Below are 23,142 nucleotides of genomic sequence, written 5' to 3'. Positions count from 1 at the left end.
TGTCTACCATTCAGTGGGTTGCCTTTTCATTTTGTTGATGATTTTCCTTGCAGTGCAGAAGATTTTTAGTTTGATGTATTAATTTTCTTTTTTATTTTTAAATTTAAAGGAGTGCTAATACATAGGAAAAGACACTAGGAAGAGAAACATATATAGTCTTAGTGATTATTTTTAAGAAACCAATTTGACCATCAATTTAATCAGTGAAGCCTTTGTACAGAGGTGGGAAGATTTTCAAATGAAAGACATATATCTGATTTGAAATTAGATACCAATCTTAGAAATGTTAAAATGTTGAGAAAAACCAAATCACAATCAAAGACATATGTAGTCAGACTTTTTTGCTTTGCAATCCTACTTGATGTAAACATAGGTAATATAGATCATTGCTTGTCCCAGCTTTGCCCAGCTCAGCCTCACATTGCATCTGAACAAATCCTTCCTAAGCTTGTTACCTTATGAGGTACTAGAAGATGGGTCAAAACCTGTCTTGCTACCAAGTATAGCCTGTGCCTTCTGTTGAGCTGGCGACCTGTAGACTTCCTGATTTCTACTACTGTTTCAGCTTGGACTGGAGCTCTGATTTACATAATTCATGCCTTAATAACTTTGTAGCCATCTTTTGTCTCTTTCCTCTGGGTGTCAGACCCTTTCACCTTTCCCCTACCATATCTAGAGGCTTACATCAAACACAGAATTCCAGGGCTTCCCTGGTGGTGCAGTGGTTAAGAATCTGCCTGCCAATGCAGGGGACGTGGGTTCAAGCCCTGGTCTGGGAAGATCCCACATGCCGTGGAGCAACTAAGCCTGTGTGCCACAACTACTGAGCCTGTGCTCTAGAGCCTGCGAGCCACAACTACTGAGCCTGCGTGCCACACCTACTGAAGCCCATGCGCATAGAGCCTGCATTCCGCAACAAGAGAAGCCACTGCAATGAGAAGCCCATGCACCACAACAAAAAGTAGCCACAGCTCGCCGCAACTACAGAAAGCCCGCGCGCAGCAATGAAGCCCCAATGCAGCCAAAGATAAATAAATAAAATTTAAAAAAAACAAAAAGCACAGAATTCCTGAAATGTCATAACTTTCATTACTTCCATGGAACCTTTGCTACCCTGTTTTTCATACCTTGCCCTTTGAATATTGATACCAGCCCAGATTAAAGGCATTACTACCCTGGATGCTGTGATTTGGATCACTAGCCACCTTCCTTACAGGATATTCAACAATTGAAATCCTGTCCCACTTGCATCTCCAGCTGAGTAAAGGATTATACCCCACCTCACAGCCAGCCCTCAGGAAGCAAAATAAAATTTAAGCATTGTTTTTATGAATAATATCCACAATATTTGTTTCAAACATTTAAAATGGTACAGAGGCTCTGGCTTCAGAGGTCAGATCCCAGGGAGAGGACTGAGGTTGGCTCCGTGCACACAGCCTGAAGGGGGCTAGTGCACCACAGCTAGCTGGGAGGGACTCAGGGAAAAAGTCTGGACCTAACTAAGAGGCAAGAGACCATTGTTGCAGGGTGCACGAGGAGAGGGGATTCAGAGCATCACCTAAACAAGTTCCAGTTATGGGCACGAGCTGCGGCTATTAGCGTGGACACCAGAGACAGGCATGAAATGCTAAGTCTGCTGCTGCTGCAGCCACCAAGAAGCCTGTTTGTAAGCACAGGTCACTATCTATACCTCCCCTCCCGGGAGCCTGTGCAGCCTGCCACTGCCAGGGTCCTGTGATCCAGGGACAACTTCCCCAGGAGAACACATGGTGTACCTAAGCCTGTTGCAACATCACACCGGCCTCTACCACCACAGGCTTGCCCCACATTCTGTACCCCTCCCTCCCCCCAGCCTCAGTGAGCCAGAGACCCTGAATCAGCTGCTCCTTTAACCCCGTCCCTCTGGTGACCTACACGCAGAGGCGGGACCAAATCCAGAGCAGAACCAACCCCAAGAGCTGTGTGAGCAAAGAAGAGAAAGGGAAATCTCTCCCAGCAGCCTCAGAAGCAGCGGGTTTAATCTCCATAATCAACTTGATGTACACTGCATCTGTGGAATACCTGAATAGACAACGAATCATCCCAAAATAGAGGTAGTGGACCTTGGAAGCAATGATATATATATATTTTTCCTTCTTCTCTTTTTGTGAGTGTATATGTGTATCAGTTTTTGTGTGATTTTGTGTGTATAGCTTTACTTCTAGCATTTGTCCTAGGGTTCTGACTGTCCGTTTTTTTGTTGTTTTTTTTTTTTTTTTTTTAGTATAGTCTTTAGCACTTGTTATCATTGCTGGATTTGTTTTTTGGTTTGGTTGCTACTTTTTTAAATTTACTTTTTAGTTTTTTTTATTTTTAATAAATTTTTTATTTTAATAACTTTTATTTTATTTTATTGTTTTCTTTCTTTTTTTCTCCCTTTTCTTCTGATCCCTGTGGCTGGCAGGGTGTTGGTGCTCCAGCCAGGTGTCAGGCCTGTGCCTCTGAGAGGGGAGAGCCGAGTTCAGGACATTGGCCCAACAGAGACTTGCCGGCTCCACGTAATATCAAATGGCAAAAGCTCTCCCAGAGATCTCCATCTCAACACTAAAACCCAGCTCCACGTAACAATCAGCAACCTACAGGGCTGGACACCCTATGCCAAACAACTAGCAAGACAGAAACACAACCCCACACATTAGCAGAAAGGCTGCCTAAAATCATAATAAGGTCACAGACACCCCAAAACACACCACTGGATGCGGTCCTGCCCTCCAGAAAGACAAGCTCCTGCCTCATCCATGAGAACACAGGTACTAGTCCCCTCCACCAGGAAGCCTACACAACCCACTGAATCAACCTTAGCCACAGGGGGCAGACACCAAAAACAACGGGAAATACAAACCTTCAGCCTGCAAAAAGGAGACTCCAAATACAGTAAGTTAAGCAAAATGAGAAGACAGAGAAACACAGCAGATGAAGGAGCAAGGTAGAAACCCACCAGACCAAACAAATGAAGAGGAAATAGGTGGTCTACCTGAAAAAGAATTCAGAGTAATGATAGTAAAGATGATCCAAAATCTTGGAAATAAAATGGAGAAAATACAATAAACGTTTAACAAGAACCTAGAAGAACTAAAGTGCAAACAAACAATGATGTGCAACACATTAAATGAAATTGAAAAGTCTCTAGAAGGAATCAACAGCAGAATAACTGAGGCAGAAAAATGGATAAGTGACCTGGAAGATAAAATGGTGGAAATAACTACTACAGAGCAGAATAAAGAAGAAAGAATGAAAAGAATTAAGGACGTTCTCAGAGACCTCTGGGACAACATTAAATGCACCAACATTTGAATTATAGGGGTCCCAGAAGAAGAAGAGAAAAAAAAAAAGGGACTGAGAAAATATTTGAAGATATTAAAGTTGAAAACTTCCCTAATATGGGAAAGGAAATAGGTAATCAAGTCCAGGAAGCACAGAGAGTCCCATACAGGATAAATCCAAGGAGAAACATGCCAAGACAAATAGATAATTAATCAAATTATCAAAAATTAAATACAAAGAAAAAATATTAAAAGCAGCAAGGGAAAAACAACAAATAACATACAAGGGAATCCCCATAAGGTTAACAGCTGATCTTTCAGAAGAAACTGAAAGCCAGAAGGGACGGGCAGGACATATTGAAAGTGATGAAAGTGAAAAACCTACAACCAAGATTACTCTACCCAGCAACGAGCTCATTCAGATTTGATGGAGAAATTAAAACTGTTACAGAGAAGCAAAAGCTAAGAGAGTTCAGCATTACAAAATTAGCCTTACAGCAAATGCTAAAGGAAATTCTCCAGGCAAGAAACACAAGAGAAGGAAAAGGTCTACAATAAAAAACCCAAAACAATTAACAAAATGGTAATAGGAACATATATATCAATAATTACCTTAAATGGAAATGGAATAAATGCTCCAACCAAACACATAGACTGGCTGAATTGATACAAAAACAAGACACATATATATGCTGTCTACAATAGACCCACTTCAGACCTAGGAACACATACAGACTGAAAGTGAGGGGATGGAAAAAGATATTCCATGGAGAAGGAAATTAAAAGAAAACTGGAGTGGCAATTTTCATATCAGACAAAACAGACTTTAAAATAAAGACTATTACAAGAGACAAAGAAGGACACTACATAATGATCAACGGATCAATCCAAGAAGACATAACAATTGTCAATATTCATGCACCCATCATAGGAGCACCTCAATACATAAGGCAAATGCTAACAGCCATAAAAGGGAAAATCGATACTAACACAATCATAGTAGGGGACTTTAACACCCCACTTTCACCAATAGACCCATCATCCAATATGAAAATAAATAAACACAAGCTTTAAATGATACATTAAACATGATGGACTTAATTAATATTTATAGGACATTACATCCAAAAACAAAAGAATGCACTTTCTTCTCAAGTGCTCATGGAACATTCTCCATGATAGATCATATCTTGGGTCACAAGTCAAGCCTTGGTAAATTTAGGAAAATTGAAATGGTATCAAGTATCTTTTTGGACCACAACACTATGAGTCTAGATATCAATTACATGAAAGAAATCTGTAAAATATACAAACACATGAAGACTGAACAGTACACTACTTAAGAACCAAGAGATCACTGAAGAAATAAAAGAGGAAATTGAAAACTACCTAGAAACAAAGGACAATGAAAACACAACAACCCAAAACCTATGCTATGCAGCAAAAGCAGTTATAAGAGGGAAATTTATAGCAATACAATCCTAGCTCAAGAAGCAAGAAACATCTCAAATAAACAACGTAACATTACACCTAAAGCAGTTAGAGAAAGAATAACAAAAAAACCCCAAAGTGAGCTGAAGGAAATAAATCATAAAGATCAGATCAGAAATAAATGAAAAAGAAATGAAGGAAACAATAGCAAAAATCAATAAAACTGAAAGCTGTTTCTTTGAGAAGATAAACAAAATTGAAAAACCATTAACCAGACTCATCAAGAAAAAAAGGTAGAAGACTTAAAACAATAGAATTAGAAATGAAAAAAGAGAAGTAACAACCAACACTGCAGAAATACAAAGAATCATGAGAGATTACTACAAGCAGCTATATGCCAATAAAATGGACACCCTGGAAGAAATGAACAAATTAGTAGAAAAGCACAACCTTCTGAGACTGAACCAGGAAGAAATAGAAAATATAAACAGACCAATCACAAGCACTGAAATTGAAACTGTGATTAAAAATCTTCCAACAAACAAAAGCCCAGGACCAGACGGCTTCACAGGCAAATTCTGTCAAATATTTAGAGAAGAGCTAACACTTATCCTTCTCAAACTCTTCCAAAATGAGCAGAGGGAGGAACACTCCCAAACTCATTCTATGAGGACACCATCACTCTGATACCAAACCAGATAAAGATGTCACAAAGCAAGAAAATTACAGGCCAATATCACTGATGAACATAGATGCAAAAATCCTCAACAAAATGCTAGCAAACAGAATCCAACAGCACATTAAAAGGATCATAAACCATGATCAAGTGGACTTTATCCCAGGAATGCAAGGATTCTTCAATATATGCAAATCAGTCAGTTTGATAAACCATATTAATGAACTGAAGGAGGAAAACCATATGATCATCTCAATAGATGCAGAGAAAGCTTTCGACAGAATTCAACACCCATTTAAATTAAGAACTCTGCAGAACGTAGGCATAGAGGCAACTTCCCTCAACATAATAAAGGCCATATATGACAACCCCACAGCCAACATCATTCTCAATGGTGAAAAACTAAAACCATTTCCACTAAGATCAGGAACCAGACAAGGTTGCCCACTCTCACCACTATTATTCAACATAGTTTTGGAAGTTTTAGCCACAGCAATCAGAGAAGAAAAAGAAATAAAAGGAATACAAATGGAAAAGAAGAAGTAAGGCTGTCACTGTTTGCAGATGACATGATACTATACATAGAGAATCCTAAAGATGCTACCAGAAAACTACTAGAGCTAATCAATGAATTTGGTAAAGTAGCCGGATACAAAATGAATGCACAGAAATCTGTTGGATTCCTATACAATAACGATGAAAAATCTGAAAGTGAAATCAAGAAAACACTCCCATTTACCATTGCAACAAATAGAATAAAATACCTAGGAATAAACCTACCTAAGGAGACAATAGACCTATATGCAGAAAACTATAAGACACTGTAGAAAGGAATTATAGATGATACAGACAGGTGGGGAAATATACCATGTTCTTGGATTGGAAGAATCAACATTGTGAAAATGACTCTACTACCCAAAGCAATCTACAGATTCAATGCAATCCATAGCAAAATACCACGGGCATTTTTCACAGAACTAGAACAAAAAATTTCACAATTTGTATGGAAACACAAAAGACCCCGAATAGCCAAAGCAATCTTGAGAAGAAAAACAGAGCTGGAGGAATCAAGCTCCGTGACCTCAGACTATGCTACAAAGCCACAATAATCACGACTGTATGGTACTGGCACAAAAAGGGAAATATAGATCAATGGAACAGGATAGAAAGACCGGAGATAAACCCACACACATATGGTCACCTTATCTTTGATAAAGGAGGCAAGAATATACAGAGGAGAAAAGACAGACTCTTCAATAAGTGGTGCTGGGAAAACTGGACAGGTACATGTAAAAGAATGAAATTAGAACACTCCCTAACACCATATGCAAAAATAAACTCAAAATGGATTAAAGACCTAAATGTTAGGCCAGACAGTATAAAACTCTTAGAGGAAAATATAGGCACAACACTCTATGACATAAATCACAGCAAGATCGTTTTTGACCCACCTCCTAGAGAAATGGAAATAAAAACAAAAATAAACAAATGGAACCTAATGAAACTTAAAAGCTTTTGCACAACAAAGGAAACCATAAACAAGACCAAAAGACAACCCTCAGAATGGGAGAAAATATTTGCAAATGAAGCAACTGACAAAGGATTAATCTCCAAAATTTACAAGCAGCTCATGCAACTCAATAACAAAAAAACAAACAACCCAATCCAAAAATGGGCAGAAGACCTAAATAGACATTTCTCCAAAGAAGATATACAGATTGCCAACAAACACATGAAAGAATGCTCAATATCATTAATCATTAGAGAAATGGAAATCAAAACTACAGTGAGATATCATCTCACACCAGTCAGAATGGCCATCATCAAGAAATCTACAAACAATAAATGCTGGAGAGGTTGTGGAGAAAAGGGAACCCTCTTGCACTGTTGGTGGGAATGTGAATTGGTCCAGCCACTATGGAGAACAGTATGGAAGTTCCTTAAAAAACTACAAATAGAACTACCATATGACCCAGCAATCCCACTGCTGGGCATATACACTGAGAAAACCATAATTCAAAAAGAGTCATGTACCAAAATGTTCTTTGCAGCTCTATTTACAATAGCCAGGACATGGAAGCAACCTAAATGTCCATCAACAGATGAATGGATAAAGAAGATGTGGCACATATATACAATGGAATATTACTCAGCCATAAAAAGAAATGAAATTGAGTTATTTGTAGTGAGGTGGATGGACCTAGAGTCTGTCATACAGACTGAAGTAAATCAGAAAGAGAAAAACAAATACCTTATGCTAACACATATATATGGAACCTAAGAAAAAAAAAAAGGTCATGAAGAACCTAGGGGCAAGATGGGAATAAAGACACAGACCTACTAGAGAATGGACTTGAGGATATGGGGAGGGGGAAGGGTAAGCTGTGACAAAGTGAGAGAGTGGCATGGACATATATACACTACCAAACGTAAAATAGATAGCTAATGGGAAGCAGCCACATAGCACAGGGAGATCAGCTCGGTGCTTTGTCACCACCTAGAGGGGTGGGATAGGAGGATGGGAGGGAGGGAGATGCAAGAGGGAAGAGATATGGGAACATATGTATATGTATAACTGATTCACTTTGTTATAAAGCAGAAACTAACACACCATTCTAAAGCAATTATACTCCAATAAAGATGTTAAAAAAAAAAAACTCTCCAGAAAGTGGGCATAGAGGGAACATACCTCAATATAATAAAATCTGTATATGATTAATTTATATTTTTTATTGCTGAGTAGTATTCCATCATATGAATGTACTAAAGTATGTTTATTTGTGCCTCCAGAAATCCTCTTAGCCTCACTTGTCTAGGCCTTTGGTCACTTGTTCTGGCCTAGCTACCACCTCAGAGAACAATTCAGCTGGGCTCTGCCCAGCAACTGCTCTAGCAGGCAGATTAATAGTAATTGCCTCTTAGGGCTTCTTTATTACCACTGAAGCATGAGATGCAGTGAGATCTACCTGGTTCTAGTGTGTGTGTAACCTGGATGTGAGGAGGTGTTAATGCTCCCTAGGGCAAATGTTGGACCAATAGGAGGTGGGCACTAGCAGATAAATTCTTCTCTCTTTATCCCTCAATGGTCTATGACTCATACTACATTCATGTGAGCCGTAATAGTTCATAGACCCTTTCTGAAGACTGTACTTGATACCAATTAAATATCTACTCATAAATTCATCTCCTTATGTTTGCTCTCCCTCTTTCCCTCTCTGACTCTTTTTTTTTCACACCTCTGCACTCCCTAATAAAATAGTGTCATATAAACTTTTGCCTCAGGCTCTGCATCCTGGAGAACTCCAGCTAATGCATCCAAATGTAGACATTTATGTTATTTTTAGTCATCTTTCTTGTGTTCACTTTTAGTGTTTCTCTAAGGTCCTACCAGTATGACAAGTATGTTTTTCTCCTTTACCAGTCTTAACATCCTCCAAGTTTACTCATATTTACTGAGCATCTTCTATATGCCAAGCACTCTCCTTAGTAATAAGAATATAATGGTTAAACATAATATTCATGATTCCCACTTGATGGGAAGAAGTTTATATAGAAATGGTATGAGAGCTGTTGATTAACCATTTCTACTAACTCTATTACCACACTTCCTTTGCTTTATTCTGCCAATAGCAGAAATATGAGTATTTCTGAAACATGAATATTGGTGTATTTGTAAAATTCTTAGATTCAAAACCCTTTTTTCCTAATGTGGCCACAAGGAATATCAGACTACAGTGACAGGGACTTGAAAATGGACAGTAAACATCTTATAGGGAAGATCTGGAGAGCACTTAGTTTCACACAAAGTACAGTTTCTCAAGCAGGGCTACTGACATAGCAGGATTGGCCTCCTGATACTCATCTCATTTCTCCCACTGTTTTGTTCCTTAATTAAAAAAATAGACAATGGGAAGTGGAAGAAAGGTTTATAGTTCAAAATATGGTGTCATTGAGTATGGCTGTCATGGATATATTCTTAAAGATGCTTAATTTAATGTTAGTAGCTTTAGGTAGTTGAATGTTACAAATTTTGTTGAGTTAATGCTAAAATTCTATCCAGGTGGTAAAAGAGAAGTTTTTAATCCAGGCAGTAGTCACATTTTTTTAAGCTGTCTGTGAATCCCCTGATACTTATGCAAAATAACATATATAGAAAGTACATCAGTTTTTCTGGGGGGGAGAGCCATAGCTTTCATAAGAATCTCAGAAAGACCCGCAGGGTGAAAAAAACAAGGGAAAGCATTAAAAATCAATGAACATATACCCTGAGAAAACCATAATTCAAAAAGAGACATGTACCAAAATGTTCATTGCAGCTCTATTCACGATAGCCCAGAGATGGAAACAACCTAAGTGTCCATCAGCAGATGAATGGATAAAGAAGATGTGGCACATATATACAATGGAATATTACTCAGCCATAAAAAGAAACGAAACTGAGCTATTTGTAATGAGGTGGATAGACCTAGAGTCTGTCCTTCAGAGTGAAGTAAGTCAGAAAGAGAAAGACAAATATGCTAACACATATATATGGAATTTAAGGGAAAAAAATGTCATGAAGAACCTAGGGGTAAAACAGGGATAAAGACACAGACCTACTTGAGAATGGACTTGAGGATATGGGGAGGGGGAAGGGTAAGCTGTGACAAAGCGAAAGAGAGGCATGGACATATATACACTACCAAACGTAAGGTAGATAGCTAGTGGGAAGCAGCCGCATAGCACAGGGAGATCAGCTCGGTGCTTTGTGACCGCCTGGAGGGGTGGGATAGGGAGGGTGAGAGGGAGGGAGACGCAAGAGGGAAGGGATGTGGGAACAGATGTATATGTATGACTGATTCACTTTGTTATAAAGCAGAAACTAATAAAAAAAAATCAGTGAGTTAAATAAACATGCTACTGCATGTGTAATATCAATGTTGCAATGTTTTTGCAATCAGTGCTCTCCTGTCCCAGGCTTGTGGAGAAATATATAATTAGAGATGCTGCCACCCTCCCCCCAAGATCTATACTATCTGCTTGGCCACAAGAGGTAGCATCTTCTATACTTCTCTTGAAATGGAGGTTTGACTACGTATGGGAAAGCTCTTTCTACAACTTGTGGAATTCTCACATACCACCTGTTTGGTTTTTCAGTAGGAAAAGGGTGACTTTTCTAACTATGTCTTGTAAACTTATACAAAGATAACCTATCTTTATACATGATGGCAAAATGTAGCCATATGTTATGAACATAATAATATGTATATAAAAGATATTCATTAGAAATACATTTCAGTCAATAACAACTTTGTTGAAATAATAGTTCAAGAAATAACTAGAGATAATAGTTTGAAACAATTAAAAATAAAATGATAAATTTAAATAATTGTATTTATTACTCTCATCAGATGGTTCAGGCACATACATGTTATTCTTTTAATATTTTGTACACTGGTTGAGATGACTTAGTTTCTTTTTTTAATTTGAACTTTATTTTATTTACTTTTTATGGAGCAGGTTCTTATTAGTTATCTATTTTTTACATATTAGTGTATACATGTCAATCCCAATCTCCCAATTCATCCCACCACCACCCCCAACCACCCAACATTCCCCCCTTTGTGTCCATACATTTGTTCTCTACGTCTGTGTCTCTATTTCTGCCTTGCAAACCAGTTCATCTGTACCATTTATCTAGATTCCACATATATACGTTAATATACAATATTCATTTTTCTCTTTCTTACTTACTTCACTCTGTATGACAGTCTCTAGATGCATCCACGTCTCTACAAATGACCCAATTTCGTTCCTTTTTATGGCTGAGTAATATTCCATTATATGTATGTACCACATCTTCTTTATCCATTCATCTGTTGATGGGCATTTAAGTTGCTTCCATGACCTGGCTATTGTACGTAGTGCTGCAATGAACATTGGGGTGCATGTTTCTTTTTGAATTATGGTTTTCTCTGGGTATATGCCCAGCAGTGGGATTGCTGGGTCAAATGGTAATTCTATTTTTACTTTCTTAAGGAACCTCCATACTGTTCTCCACAGTGGCTGGATCAATTTACATCCCCACCAACAGTGCAGGAGGGTACCCTTTTCTCCGCACCCTCTCCAACATTCGTTGTTTGTAGATTTTCTGATGATGCCCACTCTAACCAGTGTGAGGTGATACCTCATTGTAATTTTGATTTACATTTGTCTAATAATTAGTGATGTTGAACAGCTTTTCATGTGCCTCTTGGCCATGTATGTCTTCTTGAAGAAATGTCTAATTAGGTCTTCTCCCCACTTTTGTATTGGGTTTTTTGTTTTTTTAATATTGAGCTGCATGAGCTGTTTATATATTTTGAAGATTAATCCTTTGTCCATTGATTCATTTGCAAAATATTTTCTCCCATTCTGAGGGTAGTCTTTTCATCTTGTTTAAAGTTTCCTTTGCTGTCCAAAAGCTTTTAAGTTTCATTAGGTCCCATTTGTCTATTTCGGTTTTTATTTCCATTATGCTAGGAGGTGGGTCAAAAAATATCTTGCTGTGATTTATGTCATAGAGTGTTCTGCCTGTGTTTTCCTCTAGGAGTTTTAGAGCGTCTGGCCTTACATTTAGTTCTTTAATCGATTTTGAGTTTATTTTTGTGTATGGTGTTAGGGAGTGTTCTAATTTCATATTTTTACATGCAGCTGCCCAGTTTCCCCAGAGCCACTTATTGAAGAGGCTGTCTTTTCTCCACTGTTTATTCCTGCCTCCTTTATCAAAGATAAGGTGCCATATGTACGTGGGTTTATCTCTGGGCTTTCTATCCTGTTCCATTGATCTATATTTCTGTTTCTCTGCCAGTACCATACTGTCTTGATTACTGTAGATTTGTAGTATAGTTTGAAGTCACAGTTAGATTCCTCCAGCTCTGTTTTTTTTGTTTTGTTTTTTTTTTTTTTTCTCAAGATTGCTTTGGCTATTTGGGGTCTTTTGTGTTTCCATACAAATTGTGAAATTTTTTTGTTCTAGTTCTGTGAAAAATGCCATTGGTAGTTTGATAGGGATTGCACTGAATCTGCAGATTGCTTCGGGTAGTATAATCATTTTCACAATATTTATTATTCCAATCCAAGAACATGGTATATATCTCCATCTATTTGTATCATCTTTATTTTCTTTCATCAGTGTCTTATAATTTTCTGCATACAGGTCTTTTGTCTCCTTAGGTAGGTTTATTCCTAGATATTTTATTCTTTTTATTGCAATGGTAGATGGGAGTGTTTTCTTAATTTCATTTTCAGATGTTTCATCATTAGTGTATAGGAATGCAAGAAATTTCTGTGCATTAATTTTGTATCCTGCTACTTCACCAAATTCATTGATTAGCTCTGGTAGTTTTCTGGTAGCATCTTTAGGATTCTCTATGTATAGTATCATGTCATCTACAAACAGTGACATCTTTACTTCTTCTTTTCCATTTGGATTCCTTTGATTTCTTTTTCTTCTCTGATTGCTGTGGCTAAAACTTCCAAAATTATGTTCACTAATAGTGGTGAGAGTGGACAACCTTGTCTTATTCCTGATCTTAGTGGAAATGGTTTCAATTTTTCACCATTGAGGATGATGTTGGCTGGGGTTTGTCATATATGGCCTTTATTATGTTGAGGAGAGTTCCCTCTATGCCTACTTTCTGCAGGGTTTTTATCATAAATGAGTGTTGAATTTTGTCAAAAGCTTTCTCTGCATCGATTGAGATGATCATACTTCTTTGTTTCCTTCAGTTTGTTAATATGGTGTATCACATTGATTGATTTGCATATATTGTAGAATCCTTGCATTCCTGGGATAAACCCCACTTGATCATGGTGTATGATCCTTTTAATGTGCTGTTGGATTCTGTTTGCTAGTATTTTGTTGAGGATTTTTGCATCTATGTTCAACAGTGATATTGGCCTGTAGTTGTCCTTCTTTGTGACATCTTTGTCTGGTTTTGGTATCAGGGTGAAGGTGGCCTCGTAGAATGAGTTTGGGAGTGTTCCTCTCTCTGCTACATTTTGGAAGGGTTTGAGAAGGACAGGTGTTAACTCTTCTCTAAATGTTTGATAGAATTCGCCTATGAAGCCATCTGGTCCTGGGCTTTTGTTTGTTGGAAGATTTTTAATCACAGTTTCAATTTCAGTGCTTGTGATTGGTCTGTTCATATTTTCTTCCTGGTTCAGTCTCGGAAGGTTGTGCTCTTCTAAGAATTTGTCCATTTCTTCCAGGTTGTCCGTTTTATTGGCATAGAGTTGCTTGTAGTCGTAATCTCTCATGATCCTTTGTATTTCTGCAGTGTCCGTTGTTACTTCTCCTTTTTCATTTCTAATTCTATTGATTTGAGTCCTCTCCCTTCTTTTCTTTATGAGTCTGACTAATGGTTTGTCAATTTTGTTTATCTTCTCAAAGAACCAGCTTTTAGTTTTATTGATCTTTGCTATCATTTCCCTCATTTCTTTTTCATTTATTTCTGATCTGATGTTAATGATTTATTTCCTTCTGCTCACTTTGGGTTTTGTTTGTTCTTCTTCCTCTAATTGCTCTAGTTGTAAGGTTAGGTTGTTAATTGGAGATATTTTTTTCCTAAGGTAGGAATGTATTGGTGTAAACTTCTCTCTTAGAACTGCTTTTGCTCCATCCCATAGGTTTTGGGTCATAGTGTTTTCATTGTCATTTGTTTCTAGGTAGTTTTTGATTTCCTCTCTGATTTCTTCAGTAATCTCTTGCTTATTGAGTAGTGTATTGTTTAGCCTCCATGTGTTTGGATATTTTACAGATTTTTTTTACATCTTTATTGGAGTATAATTGCTTTAGAATGATGTGTTAGTTTCTGCTTTATAGCAAAGTGAGTCAGTTATACATATACATCTGTTCCCATATCTCTTCCCTCTTGCATCTCCCTCCCTCCCACCCTCCCTATCCCACCCATCTAGGTAGTCACAAAGCACCGAGCTGATCTCCCTGTGCTATGCGGCTGCTTCCCACTAGCTATCTGTTTTACGTTTGGTAGTGTGTATATGTCCATGCCACTCTCTCGCTTTGTCACAGCTTACCCTCCCCCCTCCCATATCCTCAAGTCCATTCTCAAGCAGGTCTGTGTCTTTATTCCTGTCTTACCACTAGGTTCTTCATGACATTCTTTTTTCTTAAATTCCATATATATGTGTTAGCATACGGTATTTGTCTCTCTCTTTCTGACTTACTTCACTCTGTATGACAGACTCTAGGTCCATCCACCTCATTACAAATAGCTCAAATTCAGTTCTTTTTATGGCTGAGTAATATTCCATTGTATATATGTGCCACATCTTCTTTATCCATTCATCCGATGATGGACACTTAGGTTGTTTCCATCTCCAGGCTGTTGTCAATAGAGCTGCAATGAACATTTTGGTACATGACTCTTTTTGAATTATGGTTTTCTCAGGGTATATGCCCAGTAGTGGGATTTCTGTGTCATATGGTAGTTCTATTTTAACTTTTTTAAGGAACCTCCATACTGTTCTCCATAGTGGCTGGACCAATTCACATTCCCACCAGCAGAGCAAGAGTGTTCCCTTTTCTCCACACCCTCTCCAGCATTTATTGTTTGTAGATTTTTTGATGATGGCCATTTTGATTGGTGTGAAATGATATCTCATTGTAGTTTTGATTTCCATTTCTCTAATGATTAATGATGTTGAACATTCTTTCATGTGTTTGTTGGCAGTCTGTATATCTTCTTTGGAGAAATGTCTATTTAGGTCTTCTGCCCATTCTTGGATTGGGTTGTTTTTTTGTTATTGAGCTGCATGAGTTGCTTATAAATTTTGGAGATTAATCCTTTGTCAGCTGCTTCATTTGCAAATATTTTCTCCCATTCTGAGGGTTGTCTTTTGGTCTTGTTTATGGTTTCCTTTGTTGTGCAAAAGCTTTTAAGTTTCATTAGGTCCCATTTGTTTATTTTTGTTTTTATTTCCATTTCTCTAGGAGGTGGGTCAAAAAGGATCTTGCTGTTATTTCTGTCATAGAGTGTTCAGCCTATATTTTCCTCTAAGAGTTTGATAGTTTCTGGCCTTACATTTAGTTCTTTAATCCATTTTGAGTTTATTTTTGCATATGGTGTTAGGGAGTGTTCTAATTTCATTCTTTTACATGTACTTGTCCAGTTTTCCCAGCACCACTTATTGAAGAGACTGTCCTTTCTCCACTGTATATTTCTGCCTCCTTTATCAATGATAAGATGACCATATGTGCGTGGGTTTATCTCTGGGCTTTCTATCCTGTTCCATTGATCTATCTTTCTGTTCTTATGCCAGTACGATACTGTCTTGATTACTGTAGCTTTGTAGTATAGTCTGAAGTCAGGGAGCCTGATTCCTCCAGCTCCGTTTTTCGTTCTCAAGATTGCTTTGGCTATTTGGTGTCTTTTGTGTTTCCATACAAATTGTGAAATTTTTTGTTCTAGTTCTGTGAAAAATGCCAGTGGTAGTTTGATAGGGATTGCATTGAAACTGTAGATTGCTATGGGTAGTAGAGTCATTTTCACAATATTGATTCTTCCAATCCAAGAACATGGCACATCTCTCCATCTATTTTTATCATCTTTAATTTCTTTTATCAGTGTCTTATAATTTTCTGCATACAGGTCTTTTGTCTCCTTAGGTAGGTTTATTCCTAGATATATTATTCTTTTTGTTGCAGTGGTAAATGGGAGAGTGTTTTCCTGATTTCACTTTCAGATTTTTCATCATTAGTGTATAGGAATGCCAGAAATTTCTGTGCATTCATTTTGTATCCTGCTACTTTACCAAATTCATTGATTAGCTCTAGTAGTTTTCTGGTAGCATCTTGAGGATTCTCTATGTATAATATGTCATCTGCAAACAGTGACAGCCTTACTTCTTCTTTTCCGATTTGGATTCCTCTTATTTCCTTTTCTTCTCTGATTGCTGTGGCTAAAACTTCCAAAACTATGTTGAATAAGAGTGGTGAGAGTGGGCAACCTTGTCTGGTTCCTGATTTTAGTGGAAATGCTTTCAGTTTTTCACTATTGAGGATGATGTTGGCTGTGCATTTGTCATATATGGCCTTTATTATGTTGAGGAAAGTTCCTTCTATGCCTGCTTTCTGCAGGGTTTTTATCATAAACGGGTGTTGAATTTTGTCGAAAGCTTTCTGTGCATGTATTGAGATGATCATATGTTTTTTCTCCTTCAATTTGTTAAAATGGGGTATCACATTGATATGCGTATATTTAAGAATCCTTGCATTCCTGTGATAAACCCCACTCTATCATGGTGTATGATCCTTTTAATGTGCTGTTGGATTCTGTTTGCTAGTATTTTGTTGAGGATTTTTGCATCTATGTTCATCAGTGACATTGGCCTGTAGTTTTCTTTCTTTGTGACATCCTTGTCTGATTTTGGTATCAGTGTGATGGTTTGCCTCGTAGAATGATTTTGGGAGTGTTCCTCACTCTGCTATATTTTGGAAGAGTTTGAGAACGATAGGTGTTAGCTCTCCTCTAAATGTTTGATAGAATTCGCCTATGAAGCCATCTGGTCCTGGGCTTTTGTTTGTTGGAAGATTTTTAATCACAGTTTCAATTTCAGTGCTTGTGATTGGTCTGTTCATATTTTCTTCCTGGTTCAGTCTCAGAAGGTTGTGCTCTTCTAAGAATTTGTCCATTTCTTCCAGGTTGTCCGTTTTATTGGCATAGAGTTGCTTGTAGTCGTAATCTCTCATGATCCTTTGTATTTCTGCAGTGTCCGTTGTTACTTCTCCTTTTGCATTTCTAATTCTATTGATTTGAGTCCTCTCCCTTTTTTTCTTGATTAGTCTGGCTAATGGTTTATCAATTTTGTTTATCTTCTCAAAGAACCAGCTTTTAGTTTTATTGATCTTTGCTATCATTTCCCTCATTTCTTTTTCATTTATTTCTGATCTGATGTTAATGATTTATTTCCTTCTGCTCACTTTGGGGGGGTTTTTGTTCTTCTTTCTCTAATTGCTTTAGGTGCAAGGTTACGTTGTTTATTTTAGATGTTTCCTTTTTCTTAAGGTAGGATTGTATTGCTATAAACTTCCCTCTTTAGAACTGCTTTTGCTGCATCCCATAAGTTTTGGGTCATCGTGTCTCCGTTGTCATTTGTTTCTAGGTATTTTTCGATTTCCTCTTTGATTTCTTCAGTGATCACTTGGTTATTAAGTAGTGTATTGTTTAGCCTCCATGTGTTTGTATTTTTTACAGATCTTTTCCTGTAATTGATATCTAGTCTCATAGCATTGTGGTCGGAAAAGATACTTGATACAATTTTAATTTTCTTAAATTTACCAAGGCTTGACTTGTGACCAAAGATATGATCTCTCCTGGATAATGTTCTATGAGCACTTGAGATAAATGTGTATTCTGTTGTTTTTGGATGGAATGTCCTATAAATATCAGTTAAGTCTATCTTGTTTAATGTATCATTTAAATCTTGTGTTCCCTTATTTATTTTCATTTTGGATGATCTGTCCATTGGTGAAAGTGGGGTGTTAAAGTCCCCTACTATGTGTGTGTTGCTGTCGATTTCCCCTTTTATGGCTGTTAGTATTTGCCTTATGTATTGAGGTGCTCCTATGTTGGGTGCATAAATATTGACAATTGTTATATCTTCTTCTTGGATCGATCCCTTGATCATTATGTAGTGTCCTTCTTTATCTCTTCTAATAGTCTTTATTTTAAAGTCTATTTTGTCTGATATTAGAATTGCTCCTCCAGCTTGCTTTTGGTTTCCATTTTCATGGAATATCTTTTTCCATCCCCTTACTTTCAGTCTGTGTGTGTCTCTAGGTCTGAAGTGGGTCTCTTGTAGACAGCATATATATGTGTCTTGTTTTTGTATCCATTCAGCCAATCTGTGTCTTTTCTTGGGAGCATTTATTCCATTTTCATTTAAGGTAATTATCGATATGTATGTTTTATTCCCATTTTCTTAATTGTTTTGGGTTCGTTATTTTAGGTCTTTTCCTTCTCTTGTGTTTGTTGCCTAGAGAAGTTCCTTTAGCGTTTGTTGTAAAGCTGATTTGGTGGTGCTGAACTCTCTCAGCTTTTGCTTGTCTGTAAAGGTTTTAATTTCTCCATCAAATCTGAATGAGATCCTTGCTGGGCAGAGTAATGTTGGTTGTAGGTTTTTCCCTTTCGTCACTTTTAACATGTGCTGTCACTCCCTTCTGGCTTGCAGAGTTTCTTCTGAAAGATCAGCTGTTAACCTTATGGGGATTCCCTTGTATGTTATTTGTTGTTTTTCCCTTGCTGCTTTTAATATTTTTTCTTTGTATTTAATTTTTGATAGTTTGATTAATATGTGTCTTGGCGTGTTTCTCCTTGGATTTATCCTGTATGGGACTCTCTGTGCTTCCTGGACTTGATTACCTATTTCCTTTCCCATATTAGGGAAGTTTTCAACTTTAATATTTTCAAATATTTTCTCAGTCCCTTTATTTTTCTCTTCTTCTGGGACCCCTATAAGTCAAGTGTTGGTGCATTTAATGTTGTCCCAGAGGTCTCTGAGACTGTCCTCAATTCTTTTCGTTCGTTTTCCTTTATTCTGCTCTGCGGTAGTTATACACACTATTTTATCTTCCAGGTCACTTATCCGTTCTTCTGCGTCAGTTATTCTGGTATTGATCCCTTCTAGAGAATTTTTAATTTCATTTATTGTGTTGTTCATCATTGTTTGTTTGCTCTTTAGTTCTTCTAGCTCCTTGTTAAACGTTCTTTGTATTTTCTCCATTCTATTTCCAAGATTTTGGATCATCTTTACTATCATTATTCTTATTTCTTTTTCATGTAGACTGCCTATTTCCTCTTCATTTGTTTGGTCTAGTGGGTTTTTACCTTGCTCCTTCATCTGCTGTGTTTCTCTGTCTTCTCATTTTGCTTAACTAACTGTGTTTGGGGTCTCCTTTTCGCAGGCTGCAGGTTCGTAGTTCCTGTTGTTTTTGGTGTCTGCCCCCAGTGGCTAAGGTTGTTTCAGTGGCTTGTGTAGCCTTCCTGATGGAGGGGACTAGTGCCTGTGATCTGGTGGATGATTCTGGATCTTGTCTTTCTAGTGGGCAGGTCCATGTCTGGTGGTGTGTTTTGTGGTGTCTGTGACAGTATTAATTTAGGCAGCCTCTCTGCTAATGGGTGGGGTTGTGTTTCTGTCTTGCTAGTTGTTTGGTATAGGATGTCCAGCACTTTAGCTTGCTGGGTTTTGAGTGGAGCTGGGTCTTGGCATTGAGATGGAGATCTGTGAGAGAGTTTCACCGTTTGATATTACGTGGAGCTGGGAGGTCTCTGGTGGACCAGTGTCCTGAACTTGGCTCTTCCACCTCAGAGCCACAGCCCTGACTCCTGGCTGGAGCACCAAGAGCTTGTCCTCTACACGGCTCATAATAAAAGAGAGAAAAAATAGAAAGAAAAATAAAGAAAAGAAAAGTAAAAGAAGGAAGGAAGGAAGGAAGGAAAAAGAAAGAAGGAAAGAAAAAAGAAAGAAAAAAAGGGAAGAAAAGAAAGAAGGAAAGGAAATAATAAAATAAAATAGTTATTAAAATAAAAAATAAAAAATATTTATTAAAAATTTCTTTAAAGTAATAGAAAGAAGAGAGCAGCCAAACCAAAAACCAAATCCACCAATGATATCAAGTTCTAAAAACTATGCCAAAAAAAAGATGATAAAAAACCCTGACAGGCAGAACCCTAGGACAAATGGTCAAAGCAAAGCTATACAGACAAAATCACACACAGAAACATACAGAAACACACTCACAAAAATAGAAATAGGGAAATATATGTATATATATATATATATATATATATATATATATATATAGTTTCTCCCAAGGTTCACCTCCTCAGTTTGGGATGATTCATTGTCTATTCAGGTATTCCACAGTTGCAGGATGCATCAAGTAGTTTGTGGAGATTTAATCCACTGCTCCTGAGGCTGTTGGGAGAAATTTCCCTTTCTCTTCTTTGTTCACACAGCTCCTGGGGTTCAGCTTTGGATTTGGCCCTGCCTCTGTGTGTAGGTCTCCTGAGGGCGTCTGCTCTTCACTCAGACAGGACGGGGTTAAAGGAGCAGCTGATTCGGGGTCTCTGGCTCACTCAGGCCAGGGGCAGGGAGGGGTACAGAATGTGGAGGGAGAGGCCAGTGTGACGCACCAGCACGAGACACGCTGTGTGTTCTTCCCTGGGAAGTTGTCCCTGGATCACAGGACCCTGGCAGTGGTGGGCTGCACAGGCTCCTGGGAGACGAGGTGTGGAGAGTGACCTGTGCTTGCACACAGGCTTCTTGGTGGCCTTAGTGTCTCATGTCCATCTCTGGTATCCGCGCTGATAGCCAGGGCCTGCGCCGGTCTCTGGAGCTACTTTAAGCGGCGTTCTTAATCCCCTCTCCTTGCATACCAGGAAACAGATAAGCAAGAAAGAGTGTCTTATTTCTTTGGCAGCTCCAGACTTTTTCCCTGACTCCCTCCCGGGTAGCTATGGTGCAGTAGCCCCCTTCAGGCTCTGTTCACACAGCCAACCCCAGTCCTCTCCCTGGGATCCGACCAAAGCCCGAGCCTCAGCTCCCAGCTCCCTCCCACCCTGCTGGGGGAGCAGACAAGCCTCTCGGGCTGGTGAGTGCCGGTCGGCACTGATGCTCTGTGTGGGAATCTCTGCTTTGCCCTCTGCACCCCTGTGGCTGTGCACTCCTCCATGGCTCCAAAGCTTCCTGCCTCCACCACCCGCAGTCTCCACCCACGAAGGGGCTTCCTAGTGTGTGGAAACCTTTCCTCCTTCACGGCTCCCTCCCACTGGTGCAGGTCCCGTCCCTATTCTTTTGTCTCTGTTTTTTTTCTTTTTTCTTTTGCCCTACCCAGGTACGTGGGGAGTTTCTTGCCTTTTGGGAGGTCTGAGGTCTTCTGCCAGCATTCAGTTGGTGTTCTGTAGGAGTCGTTCCACACATAGATGTATTTCTGATGTATTTGTGGGGAGGAAGGTGATCTCCACTTCCTACTCTTCCACCATCTTGAAGCTCCTCCCAAGTTGTGCACTTTAAAATGATGAATTTTAGAGTATGTGAATTATATGTCAAAAAAAAGTCAGTAATAGGCAGAGAAGGTACACAGAGAAACACTCAGAATAAAATGTAGATAAAGCAGATGAACAGTTACAGCCAAACGAAGAAAGACAAAGGGAAGGACACATACATGCACATATACAAACATGCACACACACACAGACATCAACATGAGATTAAGAAAAATGTTTTCAATAGAATAATAATTTCATTTTGTAGTCTTTAAGGACATGGTATCAAGCCTTTTAATGACATGATCATGTGTAAGCAACTAAGCATAAATAAAGATGTAATGTCTGGATATTTTCCTTTTGGATCTAACCAATAACCTGTAATTTCCATTCTCTTGCCTTAAATAAATACAGCAGAAGACTCTCTAAATGAAGTGAAAACTTTCCAGAGTTACCAATATGTTAGAAATGTTATGTACAATATGACAAAACATTCTCTCTTTAATTTTAGTCAAGATAGTACTTTCTCTAGTTTATGTGATTATTAAGTTTAAATGTTTTGCAAATGCATAGAATATACACTCTATCATTTATCATTTTTTAAAGGTCTAATAATTTACGCAGTACAGATACTATTTTTAAAATAACTGCTAGAACATTCTTGGTTTTCAAAGCAAAAAAGAAAGTTTCAATTAGTGATAGTCAATAGAAAATATTGCAAACATTTTATTTCAGATGCCAGGAATGGGAGTGATGGGCAATATAAAATATATAAAGCAAAAGTCATAAGTTTTTCCATAGAAAGTAGTATATTTTAGAGTCACATATATGCTCTATAGAGAGCCAAAATAGCAGAAATATATTCTTTCAAATTTTCTGGAGAAAAAGAAAGGTTTCCATTCTAATTATTTGGTTTTAGTCTCCAAACCAGAGTAATTTGCAGGAATTTATAAATCCTAGCCTGAGCTTTTGCAATCATTTATTGTGAATGTGGGTCATTTTCAGTTCTTTCAAGGTGAAGACTGTTCCTTAATGTTTCTCTTTGTTTAGCTTGGTTATTTCATAAATTAAAGGATTATTATTTTAGTTTAATGTTCATATTTATTAGGAGAACAGATAATCTGTGTAGAGTTGCATTCCCCAGAGCAACTTTTAATGGGGTAAATAGAGATACAGTTCTTCCAATTGCCATTATAGGGAAAATGACAGTATATCTTCTTTGGAATTTTCTGTTTTATAAATGTATCTCAGTAGGAGGCAGTTTCATCACTACATAGAGGCTGTGATTAATTAAGTAGCATAGAGAATAAATGGCCTCTGAATAACTCTGAGTCTGATGGCCTGGACAATATTGAGAATTGCATTAGCCTGCAAACACCCAGAGTAGTGTGATCATGACTGGGGAAAAAATACTCTAAGCCAGCATTGGTGAACCACTCAGAGACATGTAAAGTCTTCATTTAGTCTAGCGGTCCCCAACCTTTTTGGCACCAGGGACCAGTTTTGTGGAAGACAATTTTCCACAGATGGGGGTGGGGTGGGGGGATGGTTCAGTCAGTAATGTGAGCGATGGGGAGTGGCACATGAAGCTTCGCTTGCTCACCCACTGCTCACCTCCTGTTGTGCAGTCCTGTTCCTAACAGGCTGTGGACCAGGGACCCCTGATTTAGTCTTTTCCTTCCCATGGGTATATGGTAGTTACAGG

General features: G+C 38.2%; 1 protein-coding gene across 2 annotated transcripts in view; it reads left to right on the top strand.

Moving 5' to 3' along the window:
- RNF180 (ring finger protein 180) overlaps positions 1–23,142 on the top strand; it is a 273,564-nt gene that overhangs the window by 159,869 nt on the left and 90,553 nt on the right. The window lies entirely within an intron of this gene.

Source organism: Mesoplodon mirus (assembly GCF_964341445.2).
Source record: "Mesoplodon mirus genome assembly, chromosome: 5".
NCBI lineage: Eukaryota > Metazoa > Chordata > Mammalia > Artiodactyla > Ziphiidae > Mesoplodon > Mesoplodon mirus.
The sequence above is the reverse complement of the archived record's forward strand: the minus strand, read 5'-3'. Positions and strand labels throughout refer to the sequence as shown.